Genomic DNA, 23,134 nt, shown 5'->3' on the forward strand with positions numbered 1-23,134 from the left:
TTTGATTTCACTAGTTGTTTCATTTTCATAACCCAGACTGAGTGAATGAACGAATGCCAGATTACACAAACAATTGTAAATTAACAGATGAATATAACCCCAGATTTTGCCTCTGCTGGACACCAATTACAGTCTATAAATCCCCATCTCTTCCATCACAGCTGATGCGCAGTCAGAGTTCTGGCACAAAATGGCTGCCAGGTGAGTTTGCTCCTTTCACCAAACAGTAATGACACAGAGATGAAAGGAGCCATAAATAAAATCTAATATAAAGAAACTACGAGGACAGCCCATTCAGCCCAACAATGCTCGCCTTTTTCCTATCGCTGAAGGGTACGCTCATTGTTTACCTGCACACTTGATGGTATCTAGCACTGTGTCAGCCTGGTCTTGAAAACCCTTGGATATTATTAAAAAGAACTCCAATTTCACAAAAAAGCCTGGGTTCCTCTCTGTCAGAAATCTCTCAGACCTAGTTACGCTGGCCTGCGTTTAAACCGAATACATTCAGTACTTCAGAAAAGCAAATAATACAAAAAAATAAACAACATTCTTTGTCTTAAATGTCACTGTCGGAAATAGACGCATCTAGCACAGCGAGGAGCTATTGTCAGGCAGTATGGTAATACTCGGGAAATGTCTGGGCTCTTATTTGTGTACTCCTCATCAGTTTTCTTCATTTTCATTCGCTGCGATACGGTAAACATTCAGTGCAGGTAAACAGACGTGTAGAACATTTTATAATGGTACATAAATTACTGCTTCCACATAGTTTGGCAAGTTCCCTTTTCAGGTTTTCTTTTTTACTTTTATCAGCTTGACAAACATTAATTAATATCGCCAAACATAAGAAACGTATAACGCAAATGCACAATGCAATATCACAGAATAAATAAGGGGGGAAAATGTATAACAGCTTACCAAGGTGGGGAAAAATACAAATAAAATAATGAATTATATAAAACTGTCTTCACAGGAAACCCTTGATATTTAGTTAAGCTGAAAAGGGCCAATGAGAAAATTTTCAATTTTCAAATGGTCAACATCAGGGTTGCCTTTTCTTCAGACGGGGGCAATGGGTCAGAATTTCTCTGCCTCGCCCTGATAGGTTTGTATTCCTCTCAAACGGTCCCATCAGTGATGTGAAATTGCTTGGACGAGGCTGTCTGGAATCTGCGGAGTTACATCCATGCGCCACTTGACCAGCAAATGGTGCTGTTGGTCTAAAATAACATTTTTGTCCTTTGGAGAGCGGTGGTCACTGCGTACTGTGTGAAGGTGTGTTAAAACTGCCTGAAACAAAGATGAAGGGAAGACTGGTATTGCTCTGTGAGACACATTCCTTCTCTCTGTGGAGTGTTGATTTTTCTGCTGGTGACCGTGTCCCTGTGTCCTTCCTCTCAGAATGCAATTCTTCTTTCTCAAACACATTCTTTTTTATTTTTTTCATTTTTGGTAGGCAAAACACAGGCAGGTGTAATTTTTGTCTAGGGCCATCAACTGATTAAAAATTTAATTTGTTAATTGTTCTTTTCAACATTAGTTATTTGGTAATTATTTAAGAAACTTTAAGCCCATTAATTAAATATTAATATTCATACAACTATTACTTGTGAATCCAGTGTTAGCTGTAGGACTGCTTCTAACCCCTGTTCCCAACCATGTAAATTGGTTGCCCATTTGATGTGATCTAGACTGCAACTGAATAAGTGCTTTCCTTTTACATATACTCGGTGCTGCTAATCTTGCTTCATTAGCTTAACATTATGTGTCACCACCCTTAAGGTGTCAGAAAGGCCCATCACCATTTCTGCTAAACTTGCTAATGGTAGTTACAAAATGATGCTTTTCTTGCAGGTGACACTAAACTACTTGCTACACCCTCACAGGAAAAGCATTGTTTACAATGCAGACAGCGCACTTCCTTTTTTGCATTCACAGTTCCCTTTGCATCTAACCTGCATCCATAATTCTGTTTAAGTTCCCCCTGAGGGGTAGGCATTTTTCAATTTTCAGACCGCAAATTCTCATTTATGAAGCAGAAGGCTTATGGAAGCAGTTGGCCAAAGATCCTTCCTCAAAGGAATGAAAGCACAGGTGATTCAAACCTGCAAGCTCAGGGTTTTGAGTGCAGTTCCCTATTACTCTCTAGCTGGGTTTGAATATGCTCTGAACGGAAGAGAAAGACTGCACTGTGCGTAAAATGAGCAAAGATCTGTCAGTGCCATTGTAATGGGCTGGCCCTGCACTGATGATAGTACTGAGGTCCTGTAATGATGCGTGGCGGATCTAATGGATGCAGAATGGAATTGCTGCCTAATGTGTGTGTATGTCCGGGTTTGTGTTCCTGCGTGTGTGAATGAACAAGTGCATGTTAGTGTTTTCTCAAATTAGTTACCATTATACTTATAGTGCATTGCATGTTTTACTTTTTTTTCTTTGGGCTCATGTAGAACTGACTTTTCACAAAAAGGAAAAAAAAATACACACACACACACACACAAAAAGGGTGGCGGATGTCCCATAATCAGTTTGGAGCATTTGAAATCTCGTCGTTGTTGAGTTGCCCATTAGCTGCGCTGATACAGACTCCTTTTCAGCGTCGGTTTAATGCGGCGGCACGTACCGCGGCCGTCTCTCACAATCCCCACGGCGCTGCTCTCGCAACCTCTCCCAGAACAAATAGCGGAGACACCTGATTTATTAATTAGTGTCACCTGTTGACGTCTGTGTTTGTTTCCGCCCACCCCCACAGACGTATAAATAAATTTCCCTGTGCTTTGGTGCGGCGTAGATGTTGGACGCTAATCGGTTCCGCAGAACCAATTACATTAAACCGAAGAAAACCACATCTGAAATAACGTGAGTCACCACTTTGTCAAACTGTGCCCACTGGCCTAGTTATTACCGTTTATGTGCCTAGCAGACGCCATTGTCCAGTGTAACTTAAATAGACCTACTTCATATATACAGAGGACGTTCATGTCAAGCAGCACTTTGCCCTAGGTAACAGACACTGTGTTAACGCAATCCTTTTTTTATTCTGACGATTATCGTTATTATTAGGAGTCAGAAAACCATGATTATGACTGAACACTCATTATCCCACATACTGTTCATCATGCAAAACTCGGCGGAATATTTTCCCAAGGTGTCACAATGGACATTGAAAGTATTCGTGCTGATATGCGTCTCTCGTTTTCTGCAGAGCAGTAGAATGTGCCGTAATGGTTGTTAAAGGCAGATTTTCTACCTGCTAACTCCGGGCCCGATAATGGGCGATGGTGAGAGCGATCATTTGGCTTAAACACGTGCTCTTAATGCAGTGTGACGGTCTCTCTAACATACACATTTTGTTAACGAGCCCACCAGGACCGCACAGAGGTGAACTTCACGGAAACCGGGGCAGGCCTCTTCCTCTTAATGAGCGCCGTGGCAGCGATTATCTCCCACAGTTCTGCAGGTCTGTAACAGTCTTCAGAAACATTCACAGAATGCAGGGACAACCCCTGGGAGATGGATTTATTATTAAAATAAAATTCAGATGATTTGGATATAGTGAAAATCACTTTTGGGATTTTTAAATAATGAAAACTCATACTCGGAGTTTCTGCGCGTGGCCCATGGGGGCCGTCTCAAAATTGTATCACGAGACCTTCTCTTCGTTCAGCACTGCCCCCCAGCCATATACCTATATGAGCCAATAGGACACTGGAACTTCAACACCACCAAAAGCTTAAGAAGTAAATGCTAGATCTTATTAACACACACACACACACACAAAACCTGTTACAAATGTAATTGATTTTATTTAAACAAGAACGGCCAATTATAACATTTCAACATTGGATATAACGCTTCCAAAATGCGCACATTGAATAGAATAACTTTAGCCTATTTTGCGAGTAAATTGTGGCATAACTTAATCACTATCATCAAAAACAGTCAGACAGTTTTAAAGCTTTTGCAAGTCCCTCTAAGCGTGTTGGCATGGACATTGGAACCCTGTGAAATAATGAAAAATCATTTCCCGATTGCTCAGAACTCGTATGTTCTTTTATCCTTTTGATGATGAAACCTCTTAACAAGACTGTAACACTAATCTCACTGACCCAACTCAGGCTCAGCCTGCTTTCAATTTTAAAAAGACCACCGCAATCTGTGTCATCTTGGCTTCTTTGGAAAAGAAAAAAACATTGGAAGGTCATGAATTCTTAATGTGCCCCGAAAGAAAAAGTTCTACATTTTATAATAGCTGCAGTTTATTGCTGCGCGATGTGTTTCATTTTGGTCTGTCGTGTTCCACACGGGCTGTAAAAGTGGTGCGAATGTGCCTCTGGGGCTTTTGAAAGAAACGGCAAAGGTAAGATTTTATTTGACCTACATTTGGGCGCTTTATTACCGACGCGGTAGGCTAATGAGAATGGCTAAGTGCCGCTCACTCCACACAGTTCAGCTGTTCAAACCGAACTCATGCAACGGAATATGATCTGAACTGCACACAATTGTATGAGCATTTTAGCCACCCTCCTTTTCATAAACTAAAGAATGCGCCCCATCGTTCTTGATGTACAAAAGGAAAATGAGACCCCAGTTGTGTACACTTCAGCCTGTTAAAGCTGCGGAGGCAGTGGGTTTGAGCTAGTTTGGACTGCATAACCATCATTTAGTGCTGTTATTTAAGCCCAGTATCGGCCGTATGAATACAGATTGAGTGTTATGATGTTTGTGGGTCAGTAGTGTGCTACACTCTTCCTGGAGGCCTGGTGTATGTGTGGATTATTCCGTCAGTTTGACCCTTTCTCAGTAAGCTAATAAACTGTATTCCCCAATGGCAGTTCACCGTCGATTAGACCGCAGTAAAATGTTTCATGCGGGGTCACAAGGACAGTCTCCGACTGACATTTGTGAGCTTATTATTGCCGTAGCCTCTGCTATGTGCTTTGGAGAACACGTGACACCAGCCGCTGCTTATCACGCTCGGTGGCATTGTGTAAATATACATCTCTCCTGTTTCCCTCTGAGTGTCACTGGCCATTCACTGCAGGGGCTCTATTACCGCCAGGTACTAATGTAGGCTGTGCACGGAAAGAGAGCTGATGTCATTGGCTGTTTAATCTTCGCATAGTTTAACTCCTGAGGACCTGTGGCTCCTGACTGGCAAGCAGGACGAGCATGACCCAATGTATTAATGAGGTTTGTTTTCACTACATGAAAGACGGTCATTCAGCTGGATGTGGGCTGTTGCCAAAGCTGTTCAGGTTTGGTGCTTTTCCCTATGACAGCAGTGTCCCCTGGGAGTTGAACCTGCAACCTCTGGGGCTATTGATTCAGCTCATTAACCCTTGCTACACGATTCTGCCCTTTGCTGCTGAATAGCTGCTGTTCCTCTCATTATCCGTGTCAGAGCTGTGATTAATACACACACTTTAGAGAAACTGCAGTGACTCATCACACTGCTGGGCCAAATGCTTCATTAAATGCTTCAAAAAGTCATTAACCAATCAAAATGTCTCTGGCTGAACTATGATCAAGGTTAGTTGCACACTGGGAGCTGCTAGATTAGAAACTGTTATATGTTCTATAAATGTTTTGTTAAAATAATATTACATTACATTACATTACATTATAGGCATTTAGCAGACGCTCTTATCCAGAGCGACGTACAACAAGTGCATAATATTGTAAGATTAAAAAAAAAATGTATGTTGAGTGTGAGCCGTTTTAAAGTTTTTTATTTTCTGCATTCCATCTTTTCAAACTAGGGCTTTTCAAACTGTACACGGACACTTTCTTTCAAATATGAACTGTGGAATCTAATTTCCCCCACATTTGGCAAAGCCTATGCTCTTGCTGTTTGGCTACATTGTGCATATTTGTTTTCTGTCTGTGGAATTGCCTCTGTCTTAAGAAAGCTGCACTGTAAAGTTGCGGTAGCTCAGCTGGATTAAAAACGTGTAGTTCTGAATGGCAGAACTAAACTAAATTTAGCATCACATTGCCTGCTGGCCTGGCAGCCCTTCAGTGTCTGTGATTAAGTAGGGTAAATCAAAGAGAAAAGGGTAGGAAAAAAGCACGGAATCACAACTTGCAGAAAATTGTAAATATTGAACCGTTGAAGGGGATTGGCTGAAACCGTGGAGGTTACCCGGGCGCTTGTCAGGCTTGGTATGAATCGAGGAAGTTACGCTCCTGTGGGGTAAGGGAAGGGATGGGCGCGGAATCGATTTGGGGTTCAGAATAAAGGTCGAGCTGACGTCGGGCGGCTTGCTGTGTTTGATCTTCAAATCCAGAATCTGGAGACCTAGAGCGTATCTAATGCTGAAGCAGAATGCCAATCCCGTTATATAGAAAACAAGTTCACTGCATTCAACTCCTGGTGTTCTTTTCTGTCATATCATCTAATGCGCTGGATTAATTGTTCAAGTGGATGTATTTCTGTGAGTATTTAACAGACTGTTCTGTTTGTATAAGTGGATTCTAGTGAAGCGGATGGAAACGGGGGGGACCTGTGTTTATCTGAAACTTATGAACAGTGGAGAGGTCCCTCCCTTTTTTCACGCTGAAATACCTCCTCTGCCCAGGGGCAGGGACTCTATGCTCTTTCCTCAAATAAAACATATGCTTCTAATGCTAATGACTAGCAATTACATGGCTTGTCATGATTGCAAAGTGCTTTACAGTGACGGCAGGAACCACTACAATGTGCAGCGTCCACCTGATTGCAAGGCGGCCATTTTGAACACTCGCCACTCATCGGTTGAGGGGGAGAGGGACAGAGTTATTTATCCAGTTGAACTGGGGCATGATTACGAGCCAGGTTTGTAAATTTAACACCCTACTCTTTTTGAGGTCCTCCTGGCTGCAGTCATTCATGTATTATCCAAAAGCACCATCTCCTACGTCACTGTCCCCATTGCTTCACTGGTGAGTTGACTTTATTTTGTCCAGAGGGAAGAGTACAGTTTACTGACCCACCACCACCTCTTCAAGCAGCAGCAACGTGTTCTTTCCCACAAGGTCTTCCAGGGCCAGGGTACATGTTGGCATAGCTACTGGTATATTTGCTGCTCATGTTGTTGAAGAACTGACGTTGATGTGTAAAACCGAGCCACTACAGAACAAATTGATCAAAGAACTGATCATTTGTAGCCACTTCACTTTGAGACAAAAAAAATAAGTTGTCCACCAGGTGGCAGTGTAAGCTGCCTATGAGTCTGCGCCGTTCAGTGAGTTGGTGTTTGTGAATGTGTTTATTTCTGGGCTCAACTGGACCTATTGTTGAAGGAGCAGACCAGATTCGAGTGTCAGTTTTTTACATTTCTTTTTTTTCATTGGGTATTCTTTCATGAATAATTAATGGCATATAAAAGAGCAGCCCCTCGCTGTGTGTGGCTGCGTGCCACAGCCGTGTTACTGAAGCACACGCGTGCAGATTTGCGCGCTTGCACACACGACGGCATCTCTAGTCTTGTGCTCGTCAGTTGGGCCTTGAACTGGTGTGGCGAATCCGTGGGTGTCAAATGCCTGGACTTTTATTCGTCAAAAATAGTCTACAAAGATCCCCGGTCTTCATGTGACTAACATACATTTTTGTCTTTGAAATTTCAGAAACCCCTCCCCTACTGAGGGAACCCCCCCTAGCCTGGCTTGGTGTGTTCTTGTGATCAGAGACGTAAGAGTTTGTAGCGCTGCAGCGGGTCTGCCAGTCAACGGATAATTGGCCATAGCAAATGATCCTTTGGGGGGAGTGTATGTGTGTGTGTGCGCTTACCCATGTGCTTGTGCCTGCCTGCCTGTGTGTGTGTGTGTGTGTGCGCGCGCACATTCGCGATTGTGCATGTGTGCTGGATGTGTGTGTGTCTGCGGAATGTGTGTGTGTGTGTCTGTCTGCTGTATGCGTGCGTGTGTATGCACGTGTGTGTGTGTGTGTGTGTGTGTGCGCAAGTGTGTGTGTATGCGCGTGTGTGCGTGCGTGTGTGCACGTGTGTCCATGTGTTACGACTGCGCTGGTTAGGCCCTCTGCGGTCGACCCAACGCAGATAAAAAGCAGGGATCTCTCCTCCCCCACTCTGCTCTGCTCACATAATTTATTGTAATCAAATGCATGCGTGGAATATCAAAAGACATCTTCAGAGGCACAATCGTGCATCATAATTTCAAAGCCGCGCGAGCAGCGAGCGTAGCCGTGGGGTGTGTGCGCTGCCTGCTCTCCCGTGAGGGTAATGACAGTCTCACATGCTGCTGCCTACCCCGTCCTCCACCGTCCTCCTCACTTTCCCTCTCTCCCGCTACTGGCTGTCTGGGAAAAGGGTGGGTATGTGAAAGAGAAGAGGATTTTGTGTGCGTATCTGGCAACTAGTGGGTTTGTTTTGCTGAAGGAGCGGTAAACTTTGCGGCGCTAGGCTAGTTAGTGGGAAGGAGCCTCTCTACTCTCATGCCCATTCCGCCAGCCATGGCGAGACCTGTGGGCGGGGAGCTGTGATGCCACATCCCCGTCGCCGCCGTGTCACGTTTCCCCAAGCTGCTGCCACCACCACCGCTCACGGCAACGCCGCCCGTCGCCAACCCGGCAACGCCTCCCGTTGCCAGCCCGGCAGAGTTGGCAACCTCTGCCTCCCGCCTCCTGCCAGCTAATGCAGCCAATTACCACCATTAGCCTGGGGAGGGGCGACTCTTCCTTACGTGCCATGGCGCAGCGCCTCCGGTGGAGAGGCCCGTTTACTGCGCCTGCTACACTGGCTTGCTGTAGGCCGTGGGTTCAAGGGCTTTTCAAACCTATTTTGACCATCCTGTAATCCCTTTTTTAAGACAAGGTGAGAAAGTTCAGCAGCCGTATTTAATAGGCAGTTTTAATACCACTGCTGCTTCGCCTTTGGCAGTCACCCTGGCAACGCGACACCAATTCAAAGTGTGTCACGTCCTCCCTGCTTCACGATGACCTGGTCCAGACAGCAGTCACAATTATCATTTATGACATCAACTTACCTGGCAATTATACCTAGCCACTCGTCCTGCGGTTTGACCATTGCTTTGGATTATCGACCTACGTCTGTAGCGTGCAAATAGGATTGGCAAACTACCTAGAATTGTTTGCGAGTATTTTGTATATGGGGCGCAAAATAATGGCTTTTCGGTTTTTCCTAATTCCAGCTCGTCTATCTGCTAGATGCATCGCTTGATACTGAGAAAAGGCTGCCTTGTCTGCTTGCTGCCACATTTCAAAAAGCTGCCAAATGTCTGCATCAGTGAGGGTGTTGACAGCAGGTGCTGAGACGCATTTTTTAAGGCTTCCTATCCAAAGTGCGCACGAAGAGAGTGCTGTCCTTGCAAATGAAGCTCAGCAGCAAGCTAGCGTGGAGAAAGGATTGCGAGAATAACCTGCTTCACAAGAGATGGATACAACTATGTGAGGCATTTTGCATGAACACAGTCTACATTTGTGAATTTGTGAGTGTGTGTGTGTGTGTGTGTGTGAGAGAGAGCGAGAAAAAGAGTACGAGTGCTAGATAAACAGTTTGTATTTAAAAAGCAATACTGTTATACCGTCATACAAAATGAACCACTTCATAGTTCTCTTATGTGTAGTTATGAAGTCATTGTAGCACTGCTTACCTCAGCATGCAGGGTCCCCAGGAGGAAGATTTTTCAGCATGGACACACAGCGCGGGATCTTGTTGTTGAATGGAGAGCAGGACTGGCCAGGCAGATAAGCAGCCTGTAAGGGGACTTGAGGCGTATGAACCAACATGGTGGCGTAACTCTGGCCTATTGGTCTCGGCCTAATCCGCGCTCACTGTTCCACCTGCGCCTCTGCAACCCGGCAGAGCATGTGACCTCGGTGACCCGCGCTTTGACCTCTGACCCTGGAGTGCCACAGACTTTCTGGGCCAAAGTGAGCACAGAACATGGAAAGTTCTTGGGCCGCACCAGGGCTGAGACGTTCTAATGTTATGCAGCTTGTATTCATGAAGGAGCGTGGCCACTGACAGTAAAGTTGGCGATGGATGTACTTTTTTTGGCAGTGCCTTTGTATCAATATTCATGTTGTGACTAGAAACTTATTCTATCATCTTCTAACCACCTTGGCCATGTCCAAAAATTGCATACTATGCATGGTAAATAAAGCCAAGTTAGGTTTTGTAGTATGCAGAATGTAGTTTGCTTAATGTATGTAGCCGAATGGCATATTAACATCCACAAAATATAAAAAGTATGCATTTACTGCAGACTTTCCCGATGGCTGTCATTACATAATTCTTTGAGCCAAGCTGTTTCCATGGGAACACAAGTTGTCATTGGCTGCTTCTTGCGAGTTAGCTAGTCTTTGTTATCATAGAGTTGGCTGGCTGGGAGCACGGACTAGCTGACTAGCTGGATAGGTACCAACTGCTGTGGCTAGCTATCACTAGCCAGAAAAAATCTTCAGCATCAGCTAGCTATCTATGGCCAGTTTGCCATTAGCAAGCTAGCTACTGCATTGCTTGTTTCTTTTTCTGCATCTTTCCCTCCCTTTCTCTCTCTTTCTCCTTCTCTCTCTCTCTTTCTTCCTCCCTCTCCCCGTCCCTCTGTCCTCCCTAAAAGCCAGACAGTAGAAAATGTCTAAATTACACTTGCAAATTTGACGCAGTGAGTGGCAGCCTTTTATAAATTCTGCATCAGTGACCGAACATATTTTTATTTGCAGGGCATTGAGGTGTGTCCCTCCCCCACCTTTCTGTTTGGGCTGGTGCTTTCAGAGGACGTGGGCAGGGCCAGGGCAGCCTGTTTACCTTTGGGGGTTCTGGGTAAACTCGGTTGGGGGGGGGGGGGCTGCCTTCTCTGTAGTTGTCATGCTGAGCGCCTTGTGCTCCTCTCCCAACAGATGGAGACATCAGTACTTTTTCCTGTGCAAATCGTCAGGCTGCTCCTCTGTCCTAAATAAGCACATAGGCATAGAAACCGCCAGGCTGTTTCTCTGTCCTAAATAGGCTGCTTCTCTGTCCTAAATAAGCACATAGGAAGGGAAACCGTAAAACTGTTCCTGTCTGCTAAAGAAACACTAAGGAATAGAAACCGCCCGGCTGCTGCTCTCTGCTAAAGAAACTCTTAGGAATAGAAACCACCCGGCTGCTCCTCTCTGCTAAAAAAACTCTTAGGAATAGAAACCGCCCAGCTGCTCCTCTATGTTAAAGAAACTCTCAGGAATAGAAACCGCCCAGCTGCTCCTCTCTGCTAAAGAAACTCTCAGGAATAGAAGCCGCCCGGCTGCTCCTCTCTGCTAAAGAAACTCTCAGGAATAGAAACCGCCCAGCTGCTCCTCTATGCTAAAGAAACTCTCAGGAATAGAAACCGCCCAGCTGCTCCTCTCTGCTAAAGAAACTCTCAAGAATAGAAACCGCCCGGCTGCTCCTCTATGCTAAAGAAACTCTCAGGAATAGAAACCGCCCGGCTGCTCCTCTCTGCTAAAGAAACTCTCAGGAATAGAAACCGCCCGGCTGCTCCTCTATGCTAAAGAAACTCTCAGGAATAGAAACCGCCCAGCTGCTCCTCTCTGCTAAAGAAACTCTCAGGAATAGAAACCACCCGGCTGCTCCTCTCTACAGAAATGCATGAGACGGTCTGAAAGCCCCGGCGTCTCGCGCGCTCATGCGGCGACTTGCGCCGCTCGTACGCTCGGACCGCCCGAATTTGGCCGCGTCTCTAGTCCCGCGCGTGCTGTCGACGGCAGAAGGAATCTTAATTGAATCACGGCGAGCGTAGAAAGCGTTTTACCGCCCGTGTTTTTAAAAGCCAGCCGGCGATGCTGGGACACGCCGGGGGCTAATCGCCGGTTTTTATAGAGGGAAATAAAAATCCTACAACATCAGATTACTCCTCTCCAGCCATTAGAGCCCCACACCGCTGTTGACATGCTGCAGCAGTCTCGCAGCGCGACGTTATCAATTTCCTCCAAAACACACGCCCCCCCCCCCACCCCAATGCTGGTTCTTTTCATCCTCCTTTTCTTCCTCAAGGTTGATTTTTGGAGGTTCAAAAGACCGTCATTTTTCACTGGAGACGGAGCGATAATTGATTTGACCCGCTTTAACATTTGTCAGCAGTCATCTCTGAGTTTATCTCCTGGCTGGTGTTTAATTATCATCGCTGTGGAAATTAAAATCTGGCCTGCCTCTTTCTGAGGAAAGGGGGGTAGGGGGGTAGGGGGGTGGGGGGGTGGGGGGGTCTTCAGGATCTCACCAAGAACATTAACTAATAAAGTTGTCTAAAACGATTACTATAGTTTGTTGTTAAAATGGCCTTGTAGCAGCCAATAATGTAATAACTGCCAATAACGTAATAACTGCCAATAACGTAATAATTTTCCCGTTCTTAATGTAATAAAAGCCGATAATGTAATAACTGACCAATAATGTAATACAATTTCTGAACCAATAACGTAATAACTTATTACATTATGTGCAAAAAGTTATTAGATTATTGATTGGTTATTACATTATTAGCTGGGTTAATAAAAATCATTAAAAATGTAATAATAGGAGCCGATAATGTAATAATATACTTGTATCACTATGTATAAGTTTTATTTATTATCAAGTGTCAGACTTCCATAACACTTAGGCCCTTACTGTTGCTTCTTTCAAATAGCTGCTCAAAAACCAGGCCAATCCTGACCCCTGAATCTTAGTCCTAACTCTGAGAAAACACACACACACACACACCTACTCTCTCTCTCTCTCTAGGAATTAATTGTTTGTGTAACTTGATGGTTGGACTTATCTCCAGCCCTGCCTTATACTCCTTTGCCATTTGAGTACCAAATTAAGTGGGAGCACGCATGTTTGCAAACACAGACAATTACTCTTATGTTGTATAATATGAAATCTATACCTCTTTGAAGATGCTGTGTTCTAAAATAAAAAAGACCACCACTTCTTTCCATGAAAAATATAATCTTTAATCAAGTGTATTTAAATAACTTCTTCTTCACTATTATCCCTTGTGCTCAACTTTCAACCTCTTAATGCAAAATTCTAAACTGTAAAATATAGTATATAACATGACCTACAAAGATAACTTTGGTAACACATCTTTCAGTTTTATCATAATAATAAAGGATGGTTTACCGTCCCTTTTTTTAAAGAACTAAACATTCTCTTGATACATATTAAATTTACAGTATCTATACCATTGGTCCCAGCATCATGTTTTGTCTCAGAAAACAATATGTTTCATTTTATCAACAGAACTACTTTGTTAAATATGTTTTGCCCAAACTAATATAAAAGTAGTACTGATAATTATTTTAAAAACATGTCTTTTGCACACCAAATTAGGAAGTATCGATAAGAGTACCGATAAGTATTGGTATTGATAAGCAGTATCAATAGTGGTATTGGTATTGATAAAATCCGAACCATGCCCATCCCTAGTTGTAGAAACTAACTAACTCACGAACAGGTGCAGTTTTCTTATGACATGGCTTGCCATTGTGTCCCTTTCTCTCTTGTTTTAAGCACTTCTTTCATGGTGACTAGACTTGACTTGCTTGAGTCTAAACACAGTGACATGGGACTTGCTTGAGACTTGAAGGTTAAGACTTGAGACTTGCTTGTGACTTGCACAAGTGTGACTTACTCCCACCTCTGCCTCTCTGTCAGGTGAAAAGAAGCAGTTGGCGACTCTACATGTATCAGAGGCATGTGGTAGTCTACACCCTCCCCAGACCAACAGAGGATAGCGCATCGACTAGGACCGTGATACACACAGAGAATTGGTATAACGACTAAAATTGGAGAAAATGGCAAAAATAAAAAAGAATGAACTATAGATATCATTTGCTTCGGTTTGGTAGAGGCACTGTAGCAGCTAATAATGTAATACCCAGCCAATAATGTAATAACTTATTACATTATATGCAAAAAGTTATTACGTTATTGGTTCAGAAAATGTATTACATTATTGGTCAGTTATTACATTATCGGCTTTTATTACATTAAGAACGGAAAAATTATTACGTTATTGGCAGTTATTACGTTATTGGCAGTTATTACATTATTGGCTGCTACAGGCCTTATAGTTCACCTTCTGGGTTTCTAAAATATTTCAGTTTTGGTTTAGTTTGCAGGTTTCATGCACTATACAAAATGTTTCGAAATTAAAATAAGTTTAAGCATCATTTTTCAAAGAATAATCAGGTGATACACATGTACAACCATGGAGGCAATGGACAGGCTGCTTTGGAGTTATGTGATGTGTATCATCTTGCTCTATAGTGGTAACCCCCACATCCCACTGTACCTATAGTAACATTGAGGTCATCAGAAACTTGTATCTATAAATAAACAAATAAATAAATAAATAAAGTTAATATCTATAATATACTTCATTGCATGCAAAGAACATCTGGGCCTATAAAAAACAGAATAAAACAGATTGATTTTTTAAAAATTTATAAAACACTATCCATTTAAGAACGTTTGCATAATCATTCAGTCAATCTAAAAGAATTAGCAGCTTTTTTTTTTTGTTCTTAGCCAGCCTGGCAGAACACCTGCTTGTCATAATAAAAGAAGCCTCAGTAAACAGGAAGATAACGAGGACCAGACAACTGTGACTTCTCTCCTTTTTGTACTTTCTGTTCTTCTCCCTTGCTTTCCTTCCTCTCGCAGTAGGAGTTTTTGACATTTATCGGTGCCCTGGACGAGCGTTGTAGATTTTCGCGTCTCCTCTCACATTCGCCCCGTCAGTGAGTCAGTCGCAAGATGGTCCCTCCAATTCTGAAAGGCTGAAAATAGAACCACGCGGAAAACGTAACTGTTTTTTTTAATTCTTTTTTTTTTTTTTTTTAAATTCTTTTTTTGATGGAGGAATGACTGGGTTTGAAATGAGTGGCTTAAATGTTGCGCTTTCGGCGATTGGGGGGGGGGAGCGGGGTAGTACGAGCGGCTTTGGCGTTGGCTTTTGGTCTTGCTGAAGGTCCTGTGGGAGCACCTGGAGAACGCGGTTCAGAGCGCGCCCCAGTAATCCGCGCGCGACTCCAACGGCGGGTTGGGGAAGAGGATTACGGTGTCTGCCCTTATCCGACAAATGGATGCTGAAGGTCAGAGCATCAGACAGGTGTACTGGAGGGTTGGAGAGCCAGCCCGATGTGATGGTCATATAATGCTGTTGATTGATTTGATGAGTAAGTGTGGATGAATGATTGAGAGGCTGTGTGTCTTTGCGTGCGTGCGTGCGTGCGAGCGTGCGTGCGTGCGTGCGTGCGTGCGTGCGTGCGTGCGTGCATGTGTGTGTGTGTGTGCTGGAATGCAGTGTGTGTTTGGTTTTGCTGGGATACACTGTTTGGCTTATAGGGGCGGAGAGGGTTAAACACAAGGAGGCCTCTTTCTCCTGTCACTCATGGCAGAAGGCGGTGGAGTCCAACGTGACGCTTAGGTCTCTAAATGACTGCTGTCACCATCTCAGGAGTGTGTGTGTGTGTGGGGGGGGGGATCACACTGCAGGAAGCCGTGTGGTGGTGTAGGGTGGGGGTGTGAGGATGCAGCAGCTCAAACACCATCATTTTATTTGTAACGATTTTTGATTTGCGCTGTCAAATTCATATATGTTGTGTAAACGACTAAAAACTAAAAAAAAAAAAAAAAAAAAAAAGAATAAGCTTAATATAGTTTTAAAAATTCATTACACTGTTATTAATCTCCATAGGACTGCACTGCACGATGCATGGACAACTCACATACAGACACAAAGACAAACGGACACCTTGTTAAGGGCTAAGCACAACGTGGTTTGATTTGTAGGTGTTGTAATCCTGCTTCAGAACCTCCGAGACGTGCAGTTAGATTGAATCGGGCTGTATTTGTGCACAGGGGATTAGAGGACATACTGTGCAGTTTGATTGCATAGTGACTCTATTTTTGAAGTTGGATTGAATAGGGGATGCAGTCGCATCGTCAGATTTAAAAGAAGCTGTAATTGTGCAGTCAGAGCGAACAGAGGTTCTTTCTGTGTAGTTAGTGTAGATTTTCTGTGTAGATTAAATAGGGGCGGTAGTTGTGCGTAGATGAACGGAGGTGTGATGCGTATAAAAAAGCCGCTTTAATTAACAGGGAAGTGACCTGAAGCCCTCATTATGTCAGCTCGCCACATTCTGCGTGCGACACGCCTCCCCAGGCACGCGCTCGTAGCCCGAAGAGAAGCGAACAGTCGTCATCGAGGCAACGCCGCCTGCGTCGAGCCCTCTGCCGTAATTAACGTCAGGGGAGGGGCGTCGGCGCCAGGGCCAACCAGGAGGGCGCCGTCGGATCAGAGCCATTTCGCCGGTAATTGGAACGACGCCTGGGAACGCGGATAACCCCGCGAACGTCTGATCCTCTCCGTTTCATATTTTATCATGTGAATTCATATTGATGATGATGGAGGAGGTTGGGGGATTGTGGGGGGGGTAGGGGGGGGGGAGACTCGAGATTGAATATTGACCCTCAGGGCTCTCCGTATTTGCTGTTCGCTCTTGGGTGTGCTCAGCGGTAATGCGACGCTGCGACCGTCTGTCTTTCCGCCTCTCGCTCTCACTCTCTTTCCCTCTCCCTCATTCCTCCTCTGCTTTTTCACAAACGTGGATCCCACCCTGGGGAGGGTCAGTAGAGAGATGGGGAAACAGGTTATATTTTTTCGTTCCCTGTGGGCCCTTCCTGTGGGTGAAACGCACCTGTAGGCTAAACCCTCGCTCACATCGGTTACCCCCTCCGGACTCCCCGCCCTCACTGGCGCCGCCTTCCTGTTCAACACCCGGGATGTTGTTCTTCAGTCGTTTTGATTTTCGTGTGCTCCAAGGCCTACGTCCAAGTTAACCGTTGGAAGGAGACGACGCCTGTTCCCGCGGGAATGATGACTCGCTGCAGGGAGCTTCCTCTTCCCTTCCCAGGCAGGAAGTACAGCATCGCTGTTAATCCACACTGGTCTCTTCATTGAGGGAAAACTAAATTTGGAAGACTGTTCATTTGTGTTAACCAGAATTTTAATAATTACATGTTCTTTAGATACTGTCGTAACAGATGATGAATGATTAAATCCCTAGCAGAGATTGTAACCCTCGGCATTTGCTTTTTCGTCTACTGGACGTATGCAATAATGAGGACTGTAAAGCAAATTGGGATAGTTGGTATGCCATCCCGTCAAGTTCGGGCTTGGTGGGGCGGCATGCCCCATACCTATACAGCACCGAGAGTTTGGCACTTTTCAGGGACTCCCGCAGAAATAACCACAACGACCACAGACTCTCAGCCCTTAAAAACATTCATTTTTGTACCTCTTGACCCCATTTCAACAGACAGAATTCACAAACAACTTCACACATCCACACAATAAAGCCTCAAACATAGGGGATTTAGCATTTTTTTTCCTTTTTCGTTTTCCTGCCAATTACATCATCACTTGCTTGTTTGCTATTGCTTTTGGATAATCTTTGCAGCAAACTCATGTATATTTCTGAAATCAAAATAAAATACACCCACACTTTAGACAGTTTCACTTTTGCCATTTTGACCAAGTCAAAGAGTTTAACATTAAAAATAAATGATACCTGAACAAAAACACATTTTTAAAAGTAGGCCAAGTTACAAGAAACAATATTGGCCATCTTAGCTCACACAAATTAAACAAGCTGTATTCCAAAGCAGTGCTACCCAGTGTTTCCTAAATTATTTAAAGTAACTTGAGCAAAGTTCGGCTTGGTTGTGGGAAACTGTGAAAAGCAAAAAACCAAACCTGAAATGAGATCTCATAGCGTTTACCCTCGCTATGCTATGGATTGTGTGGCTCAGCATGATTTAGGAGAGGAACATCTATCATGTGTAATCGTATGACAGCAAAGTGTCCTACGGTCACCAGCATGGACACACAACACTTGTCAACCGAACAATCATCAAAGACCTTGTTTGTTCCTAAACCTTCTGAGGCAATTACAGAGTGTCTGCAATGTAATTGGCTAAAGATATGCTTAAGCATGAAGTGGTAGCAGTCCAAATTGAATAAACATTTCATTAACGTCGATATGAATTTTATATCTCTTTGGTAAAAAGCCAAGTACTATCTGAGAAGGAAAAGCAAATGTCTGATTACAAAATTACCCATTAAAATCCCTTAAAAGTCTCGAGTCATTGTTTCCGACAAGAACTGTGGTTTGGTAAATTATGTTTAATCTTTCCTTTCTCCGATGTGCTTTTCCGGTGACTTATTAATTAACTGTATCTGAGAAGTGCCAAAATAACATTATTTCATTGTTTCACCTTTCAAACAGGGAAAGGTTGAAACCAGACTTATTGTTCATTTGACGATTTTGAATATTGATTTAATCACAGTCTCTGAGATTGACTGTGCGGCCTGTAGCCTGTTTGCACTTGGAAAAGTGATGGTGCTGGACTTCCTTGTAAATGGAAGGCCAAGTGCTGATTACTTTAAAAGACGGTTATTAGTTAAAGCGCCTGTGAGAATGAATTTAGGGAAATCATACCATTGCATTTTGGGGAAAAAAAGGAGGGAGGCAAAGTAAATGACCGGATTAAGGTTATTTATAAGAACTGGATGGAATGTAGAAATGTACGAAGACGGCCTCAAATATATACTGACACGGGCAGAATGAGTGCTTTTTAATGTGGAAGAATTCTTGTATGATACAGCATTTTTTTGAGAAATTATTCTTTGTTTCCTGCTGGTGTGAAGAACCTTTCTCATGCAGTCTGTGCTAATTAACCCCTGTCATTCTCACTCACAAGCACGCGCACAAATGCACACACTCATACGAACACACACGCACTCATATACGCACACAACACTATGACTTGCAGTAATTGTTGCGTGTTTCAGCAGTGCCACCAGTGCCTTCACCTTGGGAGTGCCAAGGATGTTTTGTTTTGTTTTTTGTAAATTTGCGAAGTGTTTTCCAAATTTAAAAAAATGGCAGCTTTTGCCAGAAGGTTTCTGGTTTCAACAGCTCCCCTGTTTACATTTTAAAATCTGTATTAGGTCATGTGGGTTATCAGTCAGTTTCATTAGAACTGGACCGTATCTTGACAGTTTGCGATCCAGTGTGTATTGAAAACCCACTCGTACTAACACAGAGTTAACTTATTAATACTAAGGGAATGAATCATGTAATCCTATTTTCTGAGCCCACAACAACACCAAGTCCAGGCCGCAAAGGCGGCACGTAATCCGCCTCGGTCTTCCTCTTAGCATGCTTTTCATTAATACTTATTAATGTTGTACTAAAAAAGCTGCTGCCCGTTTTATAAAGAAGTGCACTCTGCTTCTTTTTTGAGAGAGAGTGTAAGTGCATTTGAGGATCCTTTAACGCGCGGATTTGGAGCAGATTAATTGTGTCCTTCGGATGTTAAGTGCCGCGCTCTCCTTTAACATGGCTGCCAGCTCTGACTGGGCTTTCTGTTGAAGAAAAAACAAATCCTCCCGTGAACAGAAAAGGGTTTTTTTTTTTTCTTCCCCTGTAATGAGCTGTTTACTCCAACAGTGCGTATATAAATTATACAGTTTGGGTGTTTTGTGGATTAGGCTGTTTGGAGGCAAGGTGAAATTACTGAATAGCGACGGATTCGCCTTTAGAGATAATTACAAAATCTCACCGAGAGATTTGTCTGTTTAACTTTAGGTTGAATACTTGTAAAAAGTAATACTCTTTTTAAAAAAAGTTTCCTGCCAAGTTTTTGGCAGGGATTAAAGAAACTAAAAATAAATATTAAAAAAATTAATAATACAAATAAAATCACACCATTACTTTATCTCCTCTGGCAAATAATTAGAGATGTTTGTAGAAGAGGACGTTGGATTGAAGTTTGCGGTTTTTTTTGTCGGTTTGGGCGGGAGGAGTTAATGTGCGAGGCGAGTTCCTCGGTTCCTCCTCCAGCGCGGTCTCTCACTGTCGGGGAGATGAGCGTTAGCACCGCGGGGATGTTCTGGGTTCTAGCTGACCTGTACGGCAGAGTCCTGTACGGCACACACAATGCACGTGCTGAGGCTGCTTCGCCATGTCCTCCACCGCTAGTGGCTCCGCCCAGACTGCACCCGCCTGCCTCTGACACCAATCAGCCATCAGAGCTAATGCCCATTGCTGCTCCCACTCACCTGCGCACGTACGTACACCAAACATACACACACTGCCTCAGACGTGCGTGCGTGCGTGTGTGGCCAACTGAGTTAGTAAATGCTTTTCTGCACTAAGCACTGTTGACCTTAGAGGTAAATTGTGTCCAAAGCACTTGCCTACTATTGAGTATACTTCAATAGTACTTTGTTATGACTTGTATACTCAATAGTAGGCAAGTGCACTCATTCAGACACGGCCTAGAATAATTTGCTTGAAGTTACACGATGTTAGCCTAGCTGAGTCAAGTGAGTTTTTGAAAGTTCGCCCATCACCATTTTCATTTAACTGGCTACTACCGGTAGTAAGGAGGCTTTGCTTGCGGGTGATATTCAAACCATAAATGTTTGTATTGGGTGTGTTTCATTCTCACGTACACATTTAGATGTATGCAAGCTACTTTAGCGGGTACAGTAATAAGCTATGAAGCTATGAGAAACCGTTTTTCCTTTAGTTTGTTAACCCAGCCCTCTGCACAGGTTGGCATTGAGCGGATACTGTGCAGGACACCATCAGAGAAAGGTGGCGAGTGCATGCGCTAAGCAGCAGATTTTTCGCGTCCTCTCGGACTACATTAAGCGTCATTGTTACATGAGCCATGCAGTCCGTCGGGCTCATAAACTGCGGCTTTCACAGCATCTTTCACAGGCGGGCTCTTTTAAACCAGAACGCGCTGCTTCTTTAACTGACTTCTTTAACTGTTCCATTCATTTTCTGTCACTGTCTCCTGTGCGTATGAGCAATTACTCTTATTATAAGAATAATATGGTAATTACAATATTAGCAGTGATGATTAATATCATTACACAATCACATGTGCAAAGGCACACACGCGCGCACACGCACACACACACACACACACACACACACACACATATGCACTCGCATTTCCTGTAACCTCTGCCTGAACTTCAGATCGAACGGGTGACCTGTTGAGTAGGAGTCAGCCTTTCATTTGGAGGCACAAAGGCAGCAGATCTGTGTAATTACAGACTCCGCATACGGTTCTTCCTGTACCGCTCACTACTAAATTACTGCAGGGTCACTGGCTCTTCCCTTGTTTGAGTAGAACCGTGCAGTCATTGGCTCTTCCCTTGTTTGAGTAGAACCGCACAATTACTGGCTCTTCGTTGTAGAACCACAGAGTTGCTGGCTCTCCTGTCATTTGAGTTTGCAGTCTACGGGCCTCAGCTGCACACAAAATGCACTCCAGCATTAAGTGTAAGTACGAGTTCTCTACCACACAGCTAATGCAGGTAAGAGTGACAGGGCATGTCACTATGACTATATCATGTAATAACAATGTTGTGATTGGTTGTGGTAGGGATATGAGCAGCATGGTAAGAATCCAGTAATGTTGTGGTGACGTGGTAAGAATCTGGTAAGGTAACGGCATTGTAATAACGTGGTGACCATAGTTCTCACAAAGCCTGCTTTTTATTCAAGCAAACCTGTGGTGAAAGAATTGCACATCTCACCCTGCCATCCTTTCCCCTCTCTCTCAGCCCATTGGCCATACTGTAGTGTCTCATTCACATCTGGACTCTGCCCCCAGTGCCCCTCTGTCCCTCTCAGCCTATGCCTCTCTGTTTTTATTTTTCATCTCTTTTTAACACAGTCATGTCCACCGCAATACATGTAACCCTTGGTTACTAGTACTGCTTATTCCTTTAATGTCTGCTGGACAAACCTGTTTATCAGAGACACACCCCACCCCCCCCTTCCCTCCCATCACTTCTGGGTAAGTCTTAAAGGTTTGTTGGTCATGCCTGCAGCTCTTAACACTTTTATGAGTGCTGTAAGTTGGAAATTAAGCATGCTGTGACTGTCTGGCAGTGTAATGTACATCCCTGGTTGTTTTCACAAGAGGCGATGTTTCATATTTATTTTACTACAAATATGAAAATGAGTTACATTAGTGAGTGTACCCAGCAGAGTCTCCGAGAGTGTTCCGTTTATCTGAATGATTAATACGCATTTCCATAATTGCATCTACAGTACTTTTGCATTAGACAGCTTTTTAAAAAGAATTGGTCTGCATATTGGGCCATTTGTATAATTACGCCTATTTCATATTTATATGACTAGGTTGTGGCTGTAGCGTTTCGTGGCTATGCAGGGAGGAGGGTACTGCTTTCACCATCGTTCTGCAATGTGTGTTCCCTCTCTGCAGCATTCCGGAACATTCACATTTTTCTGCTTTCAAAAATATTCAGCAGCTTTCAGCAACTCTGCACAGCATTTGGCTACAACGACCTTTCAAGCAATCCTGGAAATTAATCTCGACATTTTGGCAAAAGTGTTCCCGTGTGTCCATAGCTACACATGGAACAAACATTCTGTGGGGTATCATTTATGAATAGTGTCATTTTGTCATTACGGATAGCTTTTCTTTTACATCTGTTGGTTGTCATGAGTCTTGAAAGCCTCTTCTTCCCGGGTTAAAATAAAAATAAGATGAAGCATGTTTACTCAAACACACACACTGCCATGGCAGCTTGCTTGAAGAGTTATTTTCCACTCCACAGTTATTTATGAAATGCAGAACTACTGTATGCTTACTATGGAGGGAATCATTCAAAATCCCATGACAGGTTCCGGAGTTATCCTTTCATGCAGGATGGAGATGTTTAAAATGGTTATCGGTTAAATGTGGGAAAAAATGGTTAAATGGTAAGCTGCGGTTGCCATGTTGTGCCTGTGGCTTGTGTCAGCTGCATACAGCTTGAGCTGGATGCTGTGCTCCACTCTGAATCTGCTGCATTGCACACTGTAATAATGAAATATTAAGATTAATTTCCATATTCATAGCAGAGCCCGAGGGAGAGGGAGCTGTACTGTAAGAGTTTTTACTCAAATGAAGTGGAATAATTGGCCGTAAGGGTAAATGCGAGGCTTTCTGTGTGTGTGGGATACTGAGTGTGGGTTACCAGTTTGTGGTTTTAATCATAAACTGTAAAAAAAAGAAAAAAAAAGAGAGAGAAGATTACTGTAACG

At 43.6% G+C, this 23,134-nt stretch overlaps 1 long non-coding RNA gene across 4 annotated transcripts; it reads left to right on the forward strand.

The window, feature by feature from the left end:
• The first annotated feature begins 2,796 nt into the window (after positions 1 to 2,796).
• LOC118217170 lies at positions 2,797 to 10,196 on the forward strand. 4 transcript variants are annotated; one of them, XR_004763133.1, is made up of 5 exons: positions 2,797 to 2,862; positions 3,214 to 3,284; positions 3,373 to 3,463; positions 9,154 to 9,409; positions 9,621 to 10,196. It is a non-coding gene; the product is annotated as an uncharacterized LOC118217170 (long non-coding RNA). The 4 variants fall into 4 exon arrangements; XR_004763134.1 differs by having other exon boundaries at positions 2,803 to 2,862; positions 3,209 to 3,284; XR_004763131.1 differs by having other exon boundaries at positions 3,214 to 3,463.
• Positions 10,197 to 23,134: the final 12,938 nt, after the last annotated feature.

The sequence above is a fragment of the Anguilla anguilla genome, chromosome 17, assembly GCF_013347855.1.
Source record: "Anguilla anguilla isolate fAngAng1 chromosome 17, fAngAng1.pri, whole genome shotgun sequence".
NCBI lineage: Eukaryota > Metazoa > Chordata > Actinopteri > Anguilliformes > Anguillidae > Anguilla > Anguilla anguilla.